Below are 18547 nucleotides of genomic sequence, written 5' to 3'. Positions count from 1 at the left end.
ACGGGGCACCCAGATGATGGTACCACCTTGAGATGATATGTATAGGTTGTAAATAGATATCACTTACTGTCTTATTTTTTACATTTTTTCTGAATTAGCAACAGAGAGTTGCTATGTATTCTGGACAAAAGCTTCAGATTAATCTTCAGTGAACTACGCTGACTCGAAAGGGTAACATTGCCCCCAAGGCACCAGCTCAACAAGGTTTGAGGTCAATCAGAAGTTCAGATATTTAATCGTATTACACAGCATCTCCTTACCTACAGATTTCACTGCTGTGCGAGATGTTGAGTATCTCCTGCAGTAAGGCCAAAACCAAGAGTCCGGGAAAGGGGTTTAAGGAAAATTAATAATAATCTTGCATCCTCTTTTTTTTCTCCAGAACGCATTCTCCATTATTCATCGACAGAACTAAATATTCAGGGCCACTTAAGATTACTTTGAGCATTTTGTTCACTGTACTTGACTTTTATCTGGGAATTATTTTGAAAGACTTTCATAACAAATAACTGGTAAAACACATGTCAGCACTTTGGCAGGGCTGGCAAATTTTCAGTGAGCTTGAGTTAAATTTAAAATGGAAATTGGCCTAATAAATTACTTGCGATGGAACGAGAGCAGCATGCGACTGAAACGAAACAATGCAAAAAGTGACAACTGGCGCGATGCCAGCGAGGAGAAGCGCGGGCAGCTCGTCCCAGCAAGGAGTGGGAGCGGGAACAAGAGCAAGGAGCGGGAGCAGGCAGGAGTGAGCAGGAGCAGAAGAGTGGAGTGGGAGCAAGCAGGAGCAGGAGCAGGCAGGAACGAGGAGGAGGAGGCAGGAGCACGCTCCCCAGGCTGCAGCCTCCCACCACCAATACAGAAGTGAGCTGGAGAAAGGCACAGAGGAGCAAGGGTTTCTCAGGATGACACCGTGACATTTTCTCTCCTAAGGGAACGAAAATAATGAGTAAGATGTCAAACTGAGATCCGGCGGATACTGGCAGGCCCGTCACCAGTACGAGGAAGACTGCGGTACCAGGGCTATGGGCTCCCTGGCTGTGGCCATGCACAAGTGTCCCCGTGTCACACCCGTGGGACAGATGCACGGCTGGGCTGCAGCAAGAACTGCTTTGTAAGGGAAAGATGCAGAAAGTGATGCTGGAAATCCATCCGCATCCTGGATGCATTGGTTAGGCTGCAAGTATGGCTCTGAATAATCTGTATTAAAAGGTCACTGGTTCCAAGCCAGAATCTTTCCATTCAAGAAAAAAAAAAACAGAGAAAATGCGCTTGGTAAACAGACAGGGAATGTAGTACATGAGGCTCCAACAGGGGGGGAAAAAAAAAAAAAAAAAAAAAAAAAAGAATAAAGCAAGAATCTACTACCCGGTTTTCATTTTGTACTTTTACAATAGAGGAAGGAACAGAAATGAAATATAACTTAAGTGAGTATGAAGCAGGTGATGTGAGGAATCAATACACAAAGTTATCAAATAAGCAGAGCCGTCTGCTAGAAGAGACCTTTCTGACAGATATTAAAAAATAAAAAATCATAAGCAGCCCTGGGCAAATCATGGATTTTTCCCTGCTAATGTTGATTTAAAATATGTAAATGTATTTGCAAGCTAGAAGGTGTGGATAATGACTGTTAAATGTGCAGAACAGTGACCATTGAAAACAATAGCTGCAAATGCACAAAAGAAAACAGTTTTCAAATTTGATTTTTCTGCATTCACCATGGAAACCTCTCTCTAAGCATCATCAACAAGTTCAACTGAAGAAAGCAGAATGGGCAAAGTTTTACTCTCCTTTTTGTTTGTGTAGTGGAGGGCAGAATTTTCCCTGATGTGTTTTGTCAAAACAGCCTGAGATAGGAGTGTTTGTCTATTCCTAGAAATAAACTCTAAAACTCCTCACAAATCAAAAATTACCCATTACAAATTCTCAGGTTCTGTTTTCAGAGGGAAAGTGGTGAAAAAGGCTAATCTGAAGTACAGCAAAAATGGATCAAGTCTGTGACTTGCCCAGCCCTCTCTGCACAACATTCCTCTCTTCTGGCAGGGCCTGCGCAGAAAATACATCTGGAAGTGTCCAGGGTCTCTGACAAGTTACTGACAGCTGATGGATGGATCAAATCCACTATCTGGAATACAAAATGATAAAGTTCAGAAATGAAAGGGATGAGTGACAGTGGCTAAGGAGATGAACGGACGGGGGAACCTTCACAGCAGAAGAATGAATCTCCTTTTTCTTCATGAAGAGGATAGTGAATGGGTTGACAACAGCAGGAATTCATTTCCAGCTATGAACATTGGTCTTAAAAAAACTTTACAGTGCTTTTATATTCATGTTAGCAGTGTTGCTAACACATGGAAGGTATTTAAGACTTTATGAAACTTAACTGTGACCAATGATAACGGGTGTCTGCGCCAACATGTCATCACATTTGAGATCTGGAAACGCTCTCCCAGATCAGCAGTCCAGCCCACTCGTACTACCAACACACCATCACTTTACTCCCTTCCCAAAGTCATCAAAGTCACCTCAAAGACAGTTTTACGATTTCTACGCATGTTCAGATTCAGAAAAGGGTAAGAAAGTGCTTAGATACTTAATATGACCCAAAGTGCAAAAGGATTATAACAAAAAGAAAGAAAAAAAGGCATTTTGGATCAAAGCATATTTTCTGCTATGAACCACTTAGACCAATGTAGCTTTTAGAATTATCTATAATTTGGAATGTTGTATCATTAGTAAACCTAAACAGTCTTATAAGTTAATTCTCAGGAGTGTCCTATTTCATTGACATTTTCCGCTGGAGAAAGGCACTGCTCAAAGGGAAGTTTCCAAAAAGCTACGCTTCTCTGGACTACTACGCATCCTTTTTTCTAATGCAGTTTCCTCCCTCTGAAGCCCAGCTTAACTCTGTTATTTCTGCCACACTTCTATTTTCAGCTAATATATTTAGCCATTGGCAGAAGTGGAATATGAGGAGCCATCCAAAACGGACACACATTTCCTGCTTGTTTTTCAACAAACTAATTCTACTTTCTTCCATATCCTGCCTGTACAAATGACATCCTTCCTACAGACTAGTCTACCAGACCACAGTACCACTTAGCAATCAAAACATGGATGCTCATTATTTGCTTCTCCTTCTGCTATTTATTTCTTTGACCTCCATTCCCCTTTTCTTCTCAACTTACACAATATTTGGGTCAGTAACATTCAATTCTTTTGCTTTTGCATTGTATCACAGACACCGACAGGTGTTAAGGGAAACGCATCTATTCTAGCTGTATTATTAATTTATAAACATTTACAAAAATTACACAGACGTATACTCTGCAAAATCAAAATACCCTTGGGATAGTTGGCCAACTTTAGTTCACAAACACTAATGACAACTTTCCTCCCCTCCACTTTTCAGACTGTTTAATTTAATAGGATTTTTTTTTTTCCCTACAAAAGAATTCAAAAAGCCTGAACAGAAAAAGAAAAAAAAAAAAAAGGTGTTTGGTTAGAGAGAAAGAAGGAAGGATGAAGCTGAAGAAGTTTTTTTTTTCTGGTCCCAAGTAAATCCTGTGGGAAATCAGTGCAATTTAAAGGGCTTTTTTTTTTTTTCCCAACTAAACATCCAAGTCAGCTCATGTGCATCTGAAACTCAGTTTACTTTAGAAAGGCTAAAGAAATAAAGCAGTCCATCAATTATTTAAAGTGTTTGGCCCTGATCCTGTAAGGGCTTGGGTACACGCTTAATTTCATCACAGTCTTAAAGCCTGAGTCTTCCACAGCCAGAGGCTCAGTCAGTGAAGTGTCTGGGAAAGAAAAAGCAGGAATTGGCTTTTTTCAGTGAAAAGACTCATTTTGGTCGTGGCCGAAGGATGCTCCGAAAAGAGAGTCGGGACGAATCCGGATCCAGATGCTCAGGGCATGGTCCCTGCCACCGCGGTGGCCCCCCGAGCTCAACCACCCCCATCAGCAGCCACCTCACAGCGGGGTGCAGGCGGGGGGCACCGAGTGCCCAGGGAGGGGTGATGGTCCCCCCCAACCCCGTGGCCACGGGCCAGGCCCGAGGGCGGCTGAGCCTCAGCACCGGCTCGTGTTCAGCCTGCATCTCCCAGGGTCCCCAGTCCTGTTCAGCAAAGATGCTGAAATACAGATGTAGAAATTCAGAAAACTGATAGTTAATATATATAAAAGTATATATAAAAAAAGAATACTACATTATATAAAAATAGAAGTATAGATAATAACATAATCTTTATCCTTACAAGAAGTAGATTGCAATGGAGAAATGCATTCTTCTGTTCCATGAAATTTAATTACTTACTAAATTTAGATACTGTCGGTATAGAGGATTCACTGCAGTTGGATTTAAATATTGCATGATATTTTATATTTTACACAATCCTAATGGATGACATTATGTTAGTATATATATTGTCAAGTATTTCTATGAGAATGCTTAGGTCTACTCATAATGTTTTAGATAGCTCAATCATATTTGATTACATTTTCAAAAATAAACTTTCAGTCCCAGGTATCGGTAGTTTTAAAGCGAGTATTCTGAGAGACCCTGAATCCCATGCAGTTGCGAAGGTGCTGATATAAAGCAAAACACAGGTGCAAAAATAATTAAATCTGCTTTAAGCATAAGACAGAGTCATGATGCAACCCATGGAGGGTAAGAAAAGACGTCAGTGTTAAAATTTCTCCTCTGCCATAAACAACTTATTTTTAATAACTCAGTACCCTAAAACTCTGAGAATTTGGCTAGAGCTTACTAGAAACTGAAGTGCTTAAATAACTCTGTCTCTCTGAACATCTTGGCATGTGCATCTCAGTTTTTCATCTCCAGTAAAATAGCACACAGCCAGCTCAAGAGAATTCCACAAGGATAATTAAAGACCTGAAATTTTACGTCCATTCAGAGACCACAGTAACAAGGGTCAAAAAAGTTTTCAAGTTTGATTCAGACTGCTTCTACTTCAAACTGCAGAACTTCACAAGGTATTTTCTCCTGGAGATGTTGGGATTAGCTATAGTCTGTCCTAAATTTTCAAAGCCTTATTCAAAAGTCACCAAGACAGACAGTATCCGCCACTTCAGACTGGTGCAATTTGTGAAGGATTTTACAAATCCTTGAAGAGCATCCCCTCACCTTCTTTTCTTTTTCTTTTTTTCTATTGAGCAGGTGCACGCAGCCCGAACTACTGTGCAAGATCTGTGCCACGGTAATGCATGGGGCTGACATCCCAGGTCTGCCAGAGATAGGAGCCAGATGATCCAGAACTACAAGTGCCATTTTAAAATGTGACCCTGAAATTTATTTTTGACAGATGGGATTTTCCAGGTATAGAACTGTGTTATCTCTGTAATATCTGAACTCAATTTAAGTTTGATCTATAAGATTATTTTCATTTCAACCCCTTTGGACATTTGCAACAACAATACTTCCCTTCTCCCTACACGAATCTAATTTGGTCTTGCACTGCAACTCTGCTTAGAAAGCTGTTTAGTGGCAATGTTCCAGAAATATGAATCAGATTTTCTTGAGTGAAATAAAATTAGCTGTCCAGGAAAGGACAATCCACTCTTCTAGGGGCAGTGATTCCATATTTTAGGTAATGGTTCTAAAATACAATAATAATCATAATAATAAAATGCTTCTGAGATACAGTGTGTGCTGACAGCAAGCAGGCTATCAGAGGTAGCCTCGCTATCTCTGGATACACTGGGAATGACTGGAAGCACTGGCTGGTCCACAAAACTGTATACTTGCACCACAAATCTCAGACAACTTAAAATAAAGGGGAAAAAGACGGCCATGGAACAGCTGAGGGTTTGGCGCTGGGGCTGGTTTCAATTTTGAGACCACTCCAGTGCCAGGTTAAATGCTTTTAAAAGAGGATTTGAAGGATCTTCCTCCTGGACCGAGACAGAAACTCCTGCACTAGAGGTATTCTGCAGGCAGAAGGGGAGACCTCTTCCCTCTGCACCACCTCGGCAGCCGGGAGGAAGCTCCCCGGGATGGAGGAAGGGGACGGTCCAGCTAACCACTGTCAGACCCTCCTCTCCTGGAGCAAGGGAGCCTCTTTGGCAGCAGACCCACCACAAACGGGTTTTTCGGCAAGTCTTCCGTGGATGGTGTTGACAGAGGAGAAGCACCCATAACTGAGTCTTCTACGGGACATCGTTCTTACTCCTTATTGCGCGGGCAACACTGCATGAGCCACCGCGTGAATGGAGCCACCAAAGCACCAAGTGACTGAATAGTCCGAGTAGAGGAGAAAAGAAAAAATGAAAGGAGGAATTTTTTCCTGGCCTTTTGAAGTTTTCCTGCCATGCCCCACACTCTTCACCCGTTTTCCACCTCCTCTCTAACTGCCATGCCTTTCCTCTCCTAAAGCAAAGAGGCGACCAAGCCTGCAGCTCTCACAGTTTCTTTAAGCTCCTTCCACCTCCTTCGCTCTGGCCCGGCACAGACCGCTCAGGAGGAGGCCAGAGCCTCAGAGGCACGGCTGTGCAGCCACGTGTATACAGAGAAGCAAATCTGAAGTAATTAAATAAACAGCAATACAAACATTGCACTTCTGCCCATTTATGCTAGCTATTGCAGAACGGGCTCCTCCATGTAATGTTTGCACAGGAGCTGTGATGTATCACTTAATCTACGGTAAGGACTCTATTCATACCACCTGAGGTTGGCCAACGGTGTGCTATTCAGCTCTGCTGCAAGTTCTCACTTACACGGGATTGAACAAACCAGAAGAAGGTATTACCGAGCTATTATTGGCATCTTTTGCCACATGCTGTCAAGTTTCTAACTTCAGTGGTCCAGAAGATTAAAGTAGAAAAGCAGATGAGACAGTACAATCACACAGTACAGTTGGATTTTATACTTACACACCCTGGAAAAGCACTGACTGACCTTGAAACTTGCTCTTCAAATGAAAGAATCAAGACTGAAACCAAATAAACAAACAAAACAAAAAAGCCCCCTCCACCAAACCCACCCTAAACAGAAGTTAACAGGGGTGCAGCAACCAAACCAAAACTGCTCAATCTGTGTCGTTAGCACAGCAACACTGCACAGTGACGTGATCCCAACATACTCGAAACATTTTTGGACACAACCATTTCAGTGCCTTAAATCAGACTGTTTCAAACATGCATCTTCTGGAGTGCACTTTGCTTTTTAAAAGACTGCATTAGTCATTATGGTTTGTTTTCCCCAGGAGGGCATCTCCAGCTCATATGTAAACTTGTGGCGAGAGCAGGAGACCTGGTTTCTGGTGGTTTTTCGCCCCAAGGAGCAAATGTGGGTGTACTGAAACTGCTCTGAACACTGTAAAGGTGCTCTGGACAGCTGACTAATCTGCCAGACAACACGGAGTCATCCTGAACTTCAGAAGTGCAAGTTCAGAGCTCACGAAACTGCCTGACTTGGACAAAAAACATGCAGTGGCAGTATTTAGCAGCTACCCAGTTCTGCACGTTTTCTGAAGCCCTCTTGGTGCAACTCTGTCACAGTTCCACACCACTCCGCACCACCACCCACCCCCTTCCATCTATTTGCTTTCTTAGGCATTGCCGCATGTTTAACTTCTATAGCCCTTGAGGGTGATTGAGCCAATTACCAAATGTACAGTCAGCTCTCCAAGATGAAGTGCTCAACACTCCACTTCACATCCAAGCTTCAGGAGCTGCTGATCACTGCAAACAGGCTGACCGCAGCCTGCCTAAAACACACCACCAACTAAACTGTCTGTTTAGAGCACCATCTCTCCTCATCCTCCTATCCCTCAGCTGTGCCATGTCTTTCAGCATGTCCAGTAATTTGGCAACTAAAAGAGGATAGAAAAATATTCATCTACTGGTAAGAGTGGCAGAATTGGAAACAAAGAGCAAAATCAGGGCCAAGAAAATGTGGGGCTGCAGCCCTCCTATGGCCAACAGTCTAAGACATAAGTATTGCTGAGGATCTAAGAGAGATTTCTGGTTTAAAACAGCCTGCATGGGATTTGGAGCAGTCTACAGATAAAGCTCTGTCAGGCCCAGACCAGTCTGGGAAAACTCATCATTTGAGGTTGATCAAATATCTCTTTGCAATACACACATGCTTCCAGTGACAAAAATTATCAGTGCTGGTACGTGGCCTGGAAGTGTTACTGGACATACTGTGCTCATAGCTTTCAGTTTTCTGTCACACTATGATGTGGTAAAATTTAGAACATATGAAACCTTCACAATTAAATCCTTTTTTTCCTATGGACACCCACTAAAAAAAAAAAAAAAAAAAAAAAAAAATCTGTTAAAACAACTGCATCATCTCCCATGACAGCTAAGAAGCTGGGGAATTTTTCCCCCTTTAAAGTCATTCAAAGTGAAGTACCTTCAAGAGTGAAAAACACCAGTCACAGCCAGTTGGCAGGAGAGCTACGCTTTTAATATCCACTCCAGAGATGAAGGACATGCAAACTCCTAACCCGCACACTTGTTGCAGAAAGCCCTTGGCCAGTAAGACCACACTGTTCCCAGCTTCCATTTAGCTGAGCAAGCGAAGCCGGGAACCCATTAATTTGCCACATGAGTTATGGTTCCCTGCAGCACCTTTTATTCACTGTCAAGGTTCTGCAACAATGACGAATGCAGCTACATTCAGCCCAAAACTCTAGAATTTGATATACTAAATCATTCTGGATATTAAATGTCTCAGCGATAAGCCTAGCAAATGAATTCCTCTGGAGCCTACACTTTTTGCTGTACACGAGGCAGGAGGGACTCCCGATCGAGTCCCCTACTGCTTCACAGAAAATGATGCAGTTTGGTAGCAATGTCGCTCCCAGGAAAGAAACCAGAATCCCAGGAAAAGTCACACAACTTCCAGCGGCTGCTAAAAGAAGCTGAAGATCTGCCTGAATAGCTGAGGCAGCAGAAGGCAGTCTGGGGCATTAGGAGCTCACCAGTTATTCCTATTTTAATAGTAGTAGCTGTACGCGCATATAAAATTTCCACTTACCCTAGTAAATAAACAGGAAAGACTGCAGCAAAATAAACAGAGGAACACAGTCGGAATGTTTAAGCAGCAAGACACAGGCAGGTTTTCAGTCTTACTCTTACCAACCTCACTGAAGTCAAGAGAACTGAATAAATTTCACCACAACTAATTTGTAAAGAATACGGAACTTTTCAAAGGAATCCTAAACCATAACAGATTAAGGCATGAAGCGGGTGGAACAATCGCTACTTAATTTTTGATTTCGCAAAATCACCATCAGATACGTCACAGTGGTTAACACCGGACAGATTTGGCAAGCTTCATAAACAACAGAGGTATTACCCATTATCACACAAGTACAAATTAGTTTGACCTTTCCAGCTTTCTCATACCAGGCTTCCTTTTTTCCACTTGACTAGAGAAAATATTGAGTCAATCCATGTTCTGCGCTCTTTGTTCTCAGATGTATCTGACTAGTGTTTTTTCCCCTACATCTGCAATTAGAAGAGACCCATCACACGCTGAATTCACCCAAGTAATTCTTTAACACAAACCAGCGTGTTACTAGTGCTCCCAAGGAGATACCCAATGCTTAGCATTGCTCCGGATCTGCCTTCCCATCTCTGCCTCCCCGGTAAAACAATGTGTGACATGTTCGTTTAATATTCATTGTAGGAAGTGTTGGCAAACAATATGAATTAGCGCTGTGGCAGCAGAGCTCAGAGAGGGAAGGATGCTCAGTGCCTTCCATCCGCCCCGTCTGCCTTTCCTGCCCACAGACCTTTTATCCCTGCCTGCCGAGAGACGCCTGCTTGATGCCCACAGAAAACCGAGCTGGCAAAGCAGCTGGCAGATCTCTTCTGCCACGTGGATTTCTGGACTGGACCAAGGCTGAGCTATCCTTAACTGACACATGTACACCCCCCAGAAGCCTTCCTGCAAGTCATCGAGTAGAACTGCACACAGACAAACTGTCCCCCATGCCACGCACCTTTCAGGACAGCTTCTCTGCGCAAACCGTGCGCCCACTGCTCACGAGAACTGATTTCTGCAAAGTTTTAAATCATTCTTCAGGGATATGTGGAGCTTTCGATCAGCAGATCTGACCGTGTTGGATCCAAGAGAGGAATCCTCCTGATTATCCTGTGTTGAAACTAAAGGAGGTGGGGAGGAGCAGAAGGAGGGTAATGCTGAGCAAGCCACAAAAAATCCTTACCTGTCAGCCAAAATGTAAGAGGACCCACTGCATCAGTCTGTGTAAAGGTGGGTAACAGCAAGTATAAAAGCAGTGGGGGAAAATGAAGGGTAAACTGAGAAGCAGAAGGGCTTTGTGGGTCAACTGAGAATCACAACACTGAAGGAATGTGGCAAGAAAAAGATGCATTTTTGTACTGGTTCTTCAGAATTAGGAATCCTGAGAAAATGTTACTGTAAAAATTGCCTGCAAACTGGCACTGCCTCTTTCTCTGCAAACGGGCACTGACGCTTTCCTGGGCCCATGTCGAAGGGCGCACGCCCAAAGCTCCAGGTCTGGCTGTGGGTGCTCCCCAGCTGCACCCTGCTCCTGAGCGGGCGGGAGGGGCTGCGGGAGGGGAAGGGATGCGGGAGGGGAAGGGATGCGGGAGGGGAAGGGATGCGGGAGGGGAAGGGATGTGGGGTGGGATGCGGGATGGGAAGCGGGATGTGAAGGGATGTGGGATGGGAAGGGATGTGAAGGGATGTGGGATGGGAAGGGATGCGGGATGGGATGTGGGAGGGGAAGCGGGAGGGGAAGGGATGTGGGATGGGAAGGGATGCGGGATGGGATGTGGGAGGGGAAGCGGGAGGGGAAGGGATGTGGGATGGGAAGGGATGTGGGATGGGAAGAGGGATGTGGGATGGGAAGAGGGATGTGGGATGGGAAGAGGGATGTGAAGGGATGTGGGATGGGAAGGGATGTGAAGGGATGTGGGATGGGAAGGGATGTGGGATGGGAAGGGATGTGGGATGGGATGTGGGATGGGAAGCGGGATGCCCGGTCACACTTCGGGTCTGGAGCGGCTGCCGCGGCAGCGGGAGCCGTGCGGGTGATGCGGGTCGAGTGCTGCCACCCTGTGGGATCGGTGTCACTCGTGTCTCCGCATGTCACGCTGCTGTGTCCTCTGCTGAGCTCCCGATGCTCGACAGCACACCTGGATTTGGGAGACCGTGGGGGGCTCTGAAGCCCAAACAAGCTGTTTCCAGAAGCGTAACACACTGAAATATGTTTGAACATTAATTCGGGAGTTGGAAATGTTTATAAATAAGGTTTGGAACAAAAAGGTTACCAAATTCTGGCCAAAATAAGGACAAGTATTACAATTCAAAGTAATTTGCATGTCAAAGTTAACAATCTGATGTATTTACACAATTCACATTCACTTACACATATCAAGGCCTGGATTGAAATCCTGTTTTGTTCATTGCTAAGAGCTGACTCTCTTTGAAATTACTCTTCTGCCGTACTTCATATTTCATTCATTTGTACTTCCAGCTATACATGCACAACAGAGGGCATCATACATCTCCCTAATTGAACAATACAGATCAATTAAATATGAAAAGTCATTCTTGGACTAAAACCCTCTTAGGCAAATGTTCTGCTCTTATGCCAAGTAACTCTTAAAAAAGCTAGGAGTTGAGTGCTGTTCAGAAGATTTTTTTTTTTTTTTTTTTTTTAAAAAAGAGTGGGAGACAAAGACCAAGAAGATTCATCCATTCATTCATGACAAGAGGATACAGAGCTTTTGCCTCCACTTCACAAGAGCAGGGTAGTAGTGATAAAAAAAAAATAATAATAAAAAAAAAAAATCTTACTTGATGAAAGCTATTCAGTACTCTATGCGAGAGGTGAAGAACCCTCCTCCGCTCAGCACTGAGCACATCTTTCAAACACCTCTCATGGGTCATACCATTAACACAAAGTACAGTGTTATCAAATAATATAATGGAAAAAGAAAATCACATGAAATGTATTTATGCACCATCGGTAGCCCACCAGCTACAAGCTCCTCACACATATGCTATATAAAATGTGGGGGTCCCACTAAAGGTCCAGCCCATCATCCCAGCACACAGTTCACACTTCATGGTGGTGTCAGAAACCAAGGTTGCCGTGGGGGGTGTGTGTGTGTGCTACTAAGCTAAGATCCCCCTGAAAGCAGCTCAGCACCATGGCAGTTAGCCAGGATGTTTATTTTGCCATTGACTCACCAATATATGTTCTTTGCCAATATACAACCCGTCCTATAAAAGATTATTGACTTTAAACCTGGTACAAGCCTACAGCTAAGTTAGCAGAAGAACCTGGCTCAGGTATGAGCCCAGTACGGTCACTCCAAGGAAGGGAAACCTGCCTGCCAGCAACCTGGGGGCAAAATTTATGGGCCTTCTCCAAGCCCTAAAGTCAGCCCTTAGCTCACAGATAGTGAGTGGCCTGTGACTACCCAAAGGCACAGAAAAACAGACCATGGCTCAGTCAGAAGACGGGCATGGAGGAGAGTGGGACTAAATCCCATGGAGGGGTTTGAGCAAAAATCAGTTTTTCTACTGATGGCTCATTAACAGAGGCCAGGAAGGGGCAGATCACTCCAAGCACAACTATGGATCATGCTGGAGAAAGATCTCTGCTCAAGGTTTTACAGCTATAGCGAGAGAGATGTAAAAATGGGAGATCAGAACCGTTAACATACAGGCAGGGAGCAGGGAAAGCAGTGTGCACTGAATATCCTCAGCAACCCTGTGCACTTTCACAGATGGCCAGTTGGGTTTTCACACTCCTATTAGGGTTTTCACACTCGTATTACTGGAAGCAGAGAGATAGAAATGTGGTTAATTGTTTGAGTATGATGTTGTTTGTCAGTCTTCCCAAATAATACCCTGTTACCTGCATAAAAAAGTGCTTAATAAACCATGCACTTACAGTTCGGTTGAAAACCCACTGGTAGGTTATTGCTAATCAGTACCATTCAGATTAAATTACCACTCATAATACAGGTTTTCCTATTACAAACACCAAGTTTGCTATTTGCTCCCTTTCTTAGCCTTCTAATTAAGTAGCTAAACCTTATATACATTGGGTTTAAATACCTTATCTCTTCATTGGCTAAACTTTCATATAAATAAATTATAAACACAGATTTTGTCTGAGGCTGACAAAGATCTTACACTGATAGAATTTATATTAGAGTAAACCAGTCTGGAGTTAGAAGCAGCTCAGGACTAGCTTGTCTCCTGAACAGCTACCAAAAGCCAACGGCTGTTGGAAACTCTAAAATCTGAGCAGCTCTGGCCACGTTCCCCCGATCAGTGCAGTCCCCCATGCTACCCCCCCTCCAAGTCACCTCAGAATTACATTAATCCGGGAAATCCCAGGAGATGCAAGTGGTGACCAGGTCAGAAATTAAGCTACTCCCAAGAAAGACTGCGGGAGGCGCAGGGACAATGATGGAGGAGTCATTTGGGCTGTGCTATGGGCAAGCAAGGACTGCAAAAGAAGATGAACCATCACAGGAGGCAGTGCTGTTGTATTGCCCACCCGGGTTAAAAAAAATCCGGAGAAAGCCAAGCCTAACAGCTGGTCTTTCAACCACATCTTGCTCTGCAAACAAGAATGGGGAAAGGCCATGTGAAATGGTTAATAACAATTGTGTCCACTGAGTCTCTCTGAAGCCTGGTTCAAAGCCTCTGGAAAAACGAAGAGGAGAAAAGGTGGTGAAGTACCATCGTGGTACTTTTCTTTTAATCTTCAGTATAATGCATCTTAGCAGAGCTTGATACTGGATATATCAAAACTTTTATTCATTAATAAAGTCGTCAGGCCATATCTGAGATACCTCCAGCAAACCTTCAAGTAATAGGCCATCAGCTGCTGATCATCTGGGAGTTTATGGAAGAATCAGTAGAAGAAACAAATGTGGCAGAACCTAATTTTTGAAATCTTGAGCTGCATAACACAATTTAAAAAAATAATCCCTGTAAAGGTGATTTTAAAAATGTAATGGTTGTAGATTATATTCTTGGGTCCCCAAAACACTGTTTTGAAGTGGAACAATGCAATAAGCATATCACTTACCTTACTGAAGTCCACATGCTGATACTTCTATGCTGTAATTACGTACCTGAGCAAAAATCCCAATTCTCATTGCAAAATGAAAACTTGCTACTTATGCTCTATCTTCCTAGAATTGAATCATGCATGTGGCAAAGTCACTAGATTAATTGTTTTCAAAATACTTTGACCCTGTTGGTCCTGAGGGCTTGACTTTCAGTGATTTAACCCAGCAATTAAAAACAAACAAACAAACAAACAACAAATCTTTCTTCTTCTTAGTGTCCTGTTGAAACAGATTTTTATCCTGCAGATTAAGATAAAAAGTGACTGCTTGTATCTAGGGAAAAGCAAAAAATGAAGTTATTTCCCAAGTACAACATGTACAGTACTGGAAACCCCTGTTTAGTGTAGAAAATACTGTTGTCTTGGTTCATAATGAAACGTGAGCCTCATTTATGTTAAGACTGCAAGCAGATTTGACACAAGAGTTTTTGTTTTAATATCGCCATTTTTGGAAAACGATGGTGGGGAACAGGGAGTAGTTGTGTAGTCTCGTGAAACAGTAAATCAGTGAGATGTCATCATTATATATTTGCTTTGCTAATAATAAAAAGAATGAATCACTACTGTCATGATATTCATATTTATATTTGAGTAACCACTGTAGCAGATAACAGTAAAGATGTGTGCAAGTTTAAATCTTGGCAGCATGCCTAGATTAGAGCTTCGGTGCTGACATTTGTGGATTTTGTGTGATTCATGTTACTTTTCTGTGTTTGTGATTACCTTCCTGTCAGGGGCTGCACATCACTCATGCACCAAGCTGCAGACTTCCAGTTTCTGCATGTGAAGGAAAATTCCCACCTGTTGCACCAAACCCTCTTCAGACTGAGCCCCATCCTCCGTACAACAGTGGGGCTGAACAACAGGCCACCAACAAAATCAAAAGCTATGTGTAAACAGCTTTTACAAGGACATTATCGGGTCATTTTAGGCCACAGACGGGAGGTGTGGGAAGAAACCCCAGACTTGCTCTAATCTAACATGGCTAAAAATAGACCTGTGATGATTTATGAACTTTCAAACGCAGCAGAGTATTTTTAAGCAATAGCATCTTCTCCCACACCGCCTGCAGCCCCGGCGCTGCCTGCACGGCACCGGGGCTGTGCCCACCCCTGCCCCCAATGGAGACCAGCCACGGGCAGCTGATGCCTCCACCACGCCTCACCAAATAAAATTCAAAAAGACCACAAAAGAAAATAAAAAGCCGATGATCTAGCTGCCTTGTGGCTAATATCCCTCCTTCAAGCTCTGCTTTGTCTCCACCTCTGACTTTTTTTTTTTAAATCAACTACACAGAACTGTCAGACAAAGCCAACTCTCTAAACCAAGGGAAGTTAGTTATGTGGGACTAGAATATCTACAAAATTATTCTGAAGTCTTGCGTCCGTGGTAGAAATTGTACGGGAGCTTACACCTGTTTTCTCAGCTGTCCCTGATGGGTTAACACAGGCGTGCATTTTAAATCAAAGAAATGTGAATCCCCATAAATAGAAAGACATGGATATCAACAAGAAACGCTTCCATGCACGAGGAGGTGCAAGTTTGGGAAGCAAGGTGGGCTCTCTCACCAGCTGCTTGCTGCCCTGCAGTGCTGGCTATTTTCCCCTCTAGAATAAACCCTCCTCAGCTGACGGTTAAAAATCAGCACTCGGGAGACGAGAAATGGAGGGATTAACCCTGGAAATACAACCAAGGGAAGGGTGGCTGCGGGCTCAGGGACCACCCATCCAAGAGGGCTTGTGCCAAAAGGCGTCCTCGTGGCCCAGAGAAGAGGGCACGTCGCCACTCGCCCCCCACCACCCCCCAGAGCACACTGAAGGCACACTTGCCCCTCATCAGGCATCCACGGTGACCTCAGGCGAGGGGCTGAGGAGCTCCGGGCATCACTGCTAACGCAGGTAAAGTTCAGGCTGGAAGGCAGTATCACTTCATCGTGTTTCCTGCTCGCATGCTAAGGGAGAAGTGAGCCTTCTTGCAAAGCTAAGCTTTTCTTCTGCTGTCATTCACATTCAAAACATACATTTTGTCATCATGTAGAGCGACACGAGCTTAAAATTCTGGGAACACTAGAAGAGAGCTAGAAGAGAGCTCAACTCCACTGCAGAAGGGAAGGATGAGAAAATTTCCAAGTCGCCGGAGTTTTGCCAGGATCATTCCACTCCCAGTACCTGCAGGCACACCCTGCTTTGCTCCAGTCCCCACCAGCCAAGCGCTGCCTCCGGGCTGGCCGGCACTGGGGCACACGGGGCAGGAGACCCTCCGGAGCCTCCGAAGAGGTAGTATTTACAAACACACACAAACCAAAGGGTTAGGTGTGGCTTCCTGCGAAGGGCTAGTTCACTTGATGGGATCTGATGAAACACCTCCTGAAATCAAGCAAAATCTTGTCAGACGGATTCAGCTCTGCCCAGAGTTCAGAACAGGAGGGAGAGGTTGCTGCACGCCAGTGGAAGCCATTGTCTAAAGCAGGCTGATTTGGGAAAATTAGCAGTGTGCACACCTCTAAATGAGGCTGTACAGCAAGTAAAAGAGGGATTAGCCATGTAAAGTAAAGTCCTTTTGGTATTAAAGAGGGGAGGTGACTTTGAAGGATTATTCAAGAGCCATTTAAGCAGTTTTCAGGGACTTACAAACGCAGGGTAAAAACGCAAGCTCCTCGGTTCCAGAAAAGAAGAAAAAATCAGTGTCCTGGGCAGGAAAGCAGCGGAAAAGGTTTCTGGAGGGTCCCGCGGGCTGACCCCAAGCGCAGCGGCCCCGTCACCCTGCTCCCCACGACAGCAGCGCGGGGAGCCCCGGGGTGCGGGGAGCTGGGCTGGAGCATCGCACACTCCCCTGGGCTGGAGCTGCTGTTGGCTCGGGGTGCAGGAGGAAGGAGGGAAGGGGCTCCGAGAGCCCCGCGGTCACCGGGACGTGCCACGGGCCGCGGCATCCCCGGCCCCACGGCGGGCTGGGAGGGAGGGATGGAGGGAGGGAGCGCGGAGGTGCTGTGTCAGAACGGATCTTACGAGTAGCGGGGCGGTTTGCCTAGGAGGTGAGGCTGCAGGTCCTGAACCCAACCACGTAAACAGGAGGATGTGCGAGCACGAACACAAAAACTGACTTCCCTCCTAGCACAGCCGAACGTCCCCCCTTCCTCCCCGCGCCTCAGGGTGCCTAATCAACATGCTGGCTCTTAATCCTTTGCCCACATTAATCCAGCAAGGCAAAATGAATACGTTGCTGCAAGACATCAGACTGTTTTATTGAACCCTCCTTGCAAAAAAAAAAAAAAAAAAAAAAAACAAAAAAAAAACAAAAACAAAACACCAAAACCCACAAACCAAAAAGCAACGCTTTTACTGAGTCTAAAAGGTAATGGATAATTAGTATGTAAGATACAAACTATTCCCACTTGTTATGCAAGCAGCATCGTTTAATTTGTAGTTTAGAGAGCAAGTCATTCCTGTCTGGGATAAATAAAACAACATGCTGCATTATGTTGCTCACGACACGGAAGCAACAACATCAGCCTGGGGAAAGCGAAAGAAGCTAAAACTCGAGCAAGGGAGGCTGGCTGGATCAAGGAAAAAGTTATGCATGCATTTCTGCCGGCTCGGGAGGGAGCAGCCCTCTGCCAGCCGCCACACGCACGCCGTTCCCTCTCTCCGCGCCCGCGGCCAGCTCCGCACGCCTCTCCGCGCCGCCGCGGATCCGCTGCGCTCCGCATCCCGCTCCGCCGGGTACCGCGGAGGAGCCCCGGTGGCAACGGGAACCGCGCCCCGCGTTCCCCCCCCCCCCCCCCCCATTATCTCCCTTCCCGGGGAGCCCCCCCGCCCCGCCGCGCGCCTCGCTGCAACCGCTTTCCTCATTTATTCCCTATTTTCTTTTCTTTTTTTTTTTTTCTTTTTAAATCCGCCTCCTTCCTCCCGCCGCAAAGCCGCGCCGCGCTTACCTAGGCGGGGCGGAGGGGCATGCTCGGCTCCGCGGGCGCGGGCCGCCGCCTGCCCGCCCTGCGCGGCTGCCGCCCGGTGGTGCGCAGCTCCCGCCCGGTGGTGCGCAGCTCCCGCCCGGTGGTGCGCAGCTCCCGCCCGGTGGTGCGCAGCTCCCGCCCGGAGGTGCGCAGCTCCCGCCCGGTGGTGCGCAGCTCCCGCCCGCAACCCGCGGCCGCAGCATCGAGCGGCGGCAGCCGGGCGAAGCGCCGCGCAGACCCCACCCCCCCAAACCTGCGCCGTGCGCGGGGGGCGGGCGGAGGAGCCGCGGGAGCGCGGCCGCCTTTAACCCTTCTCCCACCCCGCAGCCCGGGCGCGGTACCTGCGCGCAGCGGCAGCCGCCCGCCCGGCGGCACAGCCCCCCCTCCCCCGGTACAGCGCTCGCTGCCCCCCAGCCCGGGGAGGGGCTCGCCCCTGCCCTGCCTCGGGGTTTGGGCGCCTTTCAGCCCGCGTTCGGCT

The 18547-nt window shown here is 45.9% G+C and overlaps 1 protein-coding gene across 2 annotated transcripts in view; it reads right to left on the bottom strand.

Moving 5' to 3' along the window:
• The window catches only part of CNTN4 (contactin 4), a 348713-nt gene extending 330386 nt beyond the window's left edge, over positions 1-18327 (bottom strand). For both annotated transcript variants that reach the window (XM_042799543.1, XM_042799544.1), the window contains exon 1: positions 18052-18327. The gene's annotated coding sequence lies outside the window, so the exon portion shown is untranslated. The remainder of the gene's footprint in view (positions 1-18051) is intronic.
• Between the last annotated feature and the right edge of the window lie 220 nt (positions 18328-18547).

This window comes from Tyto alba, unplaced genomic scaffold (genome assembly GCF_018691265.1).
Source record: "Tyto alba isolate M040663 unplaced genomic scaffold, T.alba_DEE_v4.0 Super-Scaffold_3, whole genome shotgun sequence".
NCBI classification, from domain to species: domain Eukaryota; kingdom Metazoa; phylum Chordata; class Aves; order Strigiformes; family Tytonidae; genus Tyto; species Tyto alba.
The sequence above is the reverse complement of the archived record's forward strand: the minus strand, read 5'-3'. Positions and strand labels throughout refer to the sequence as shown.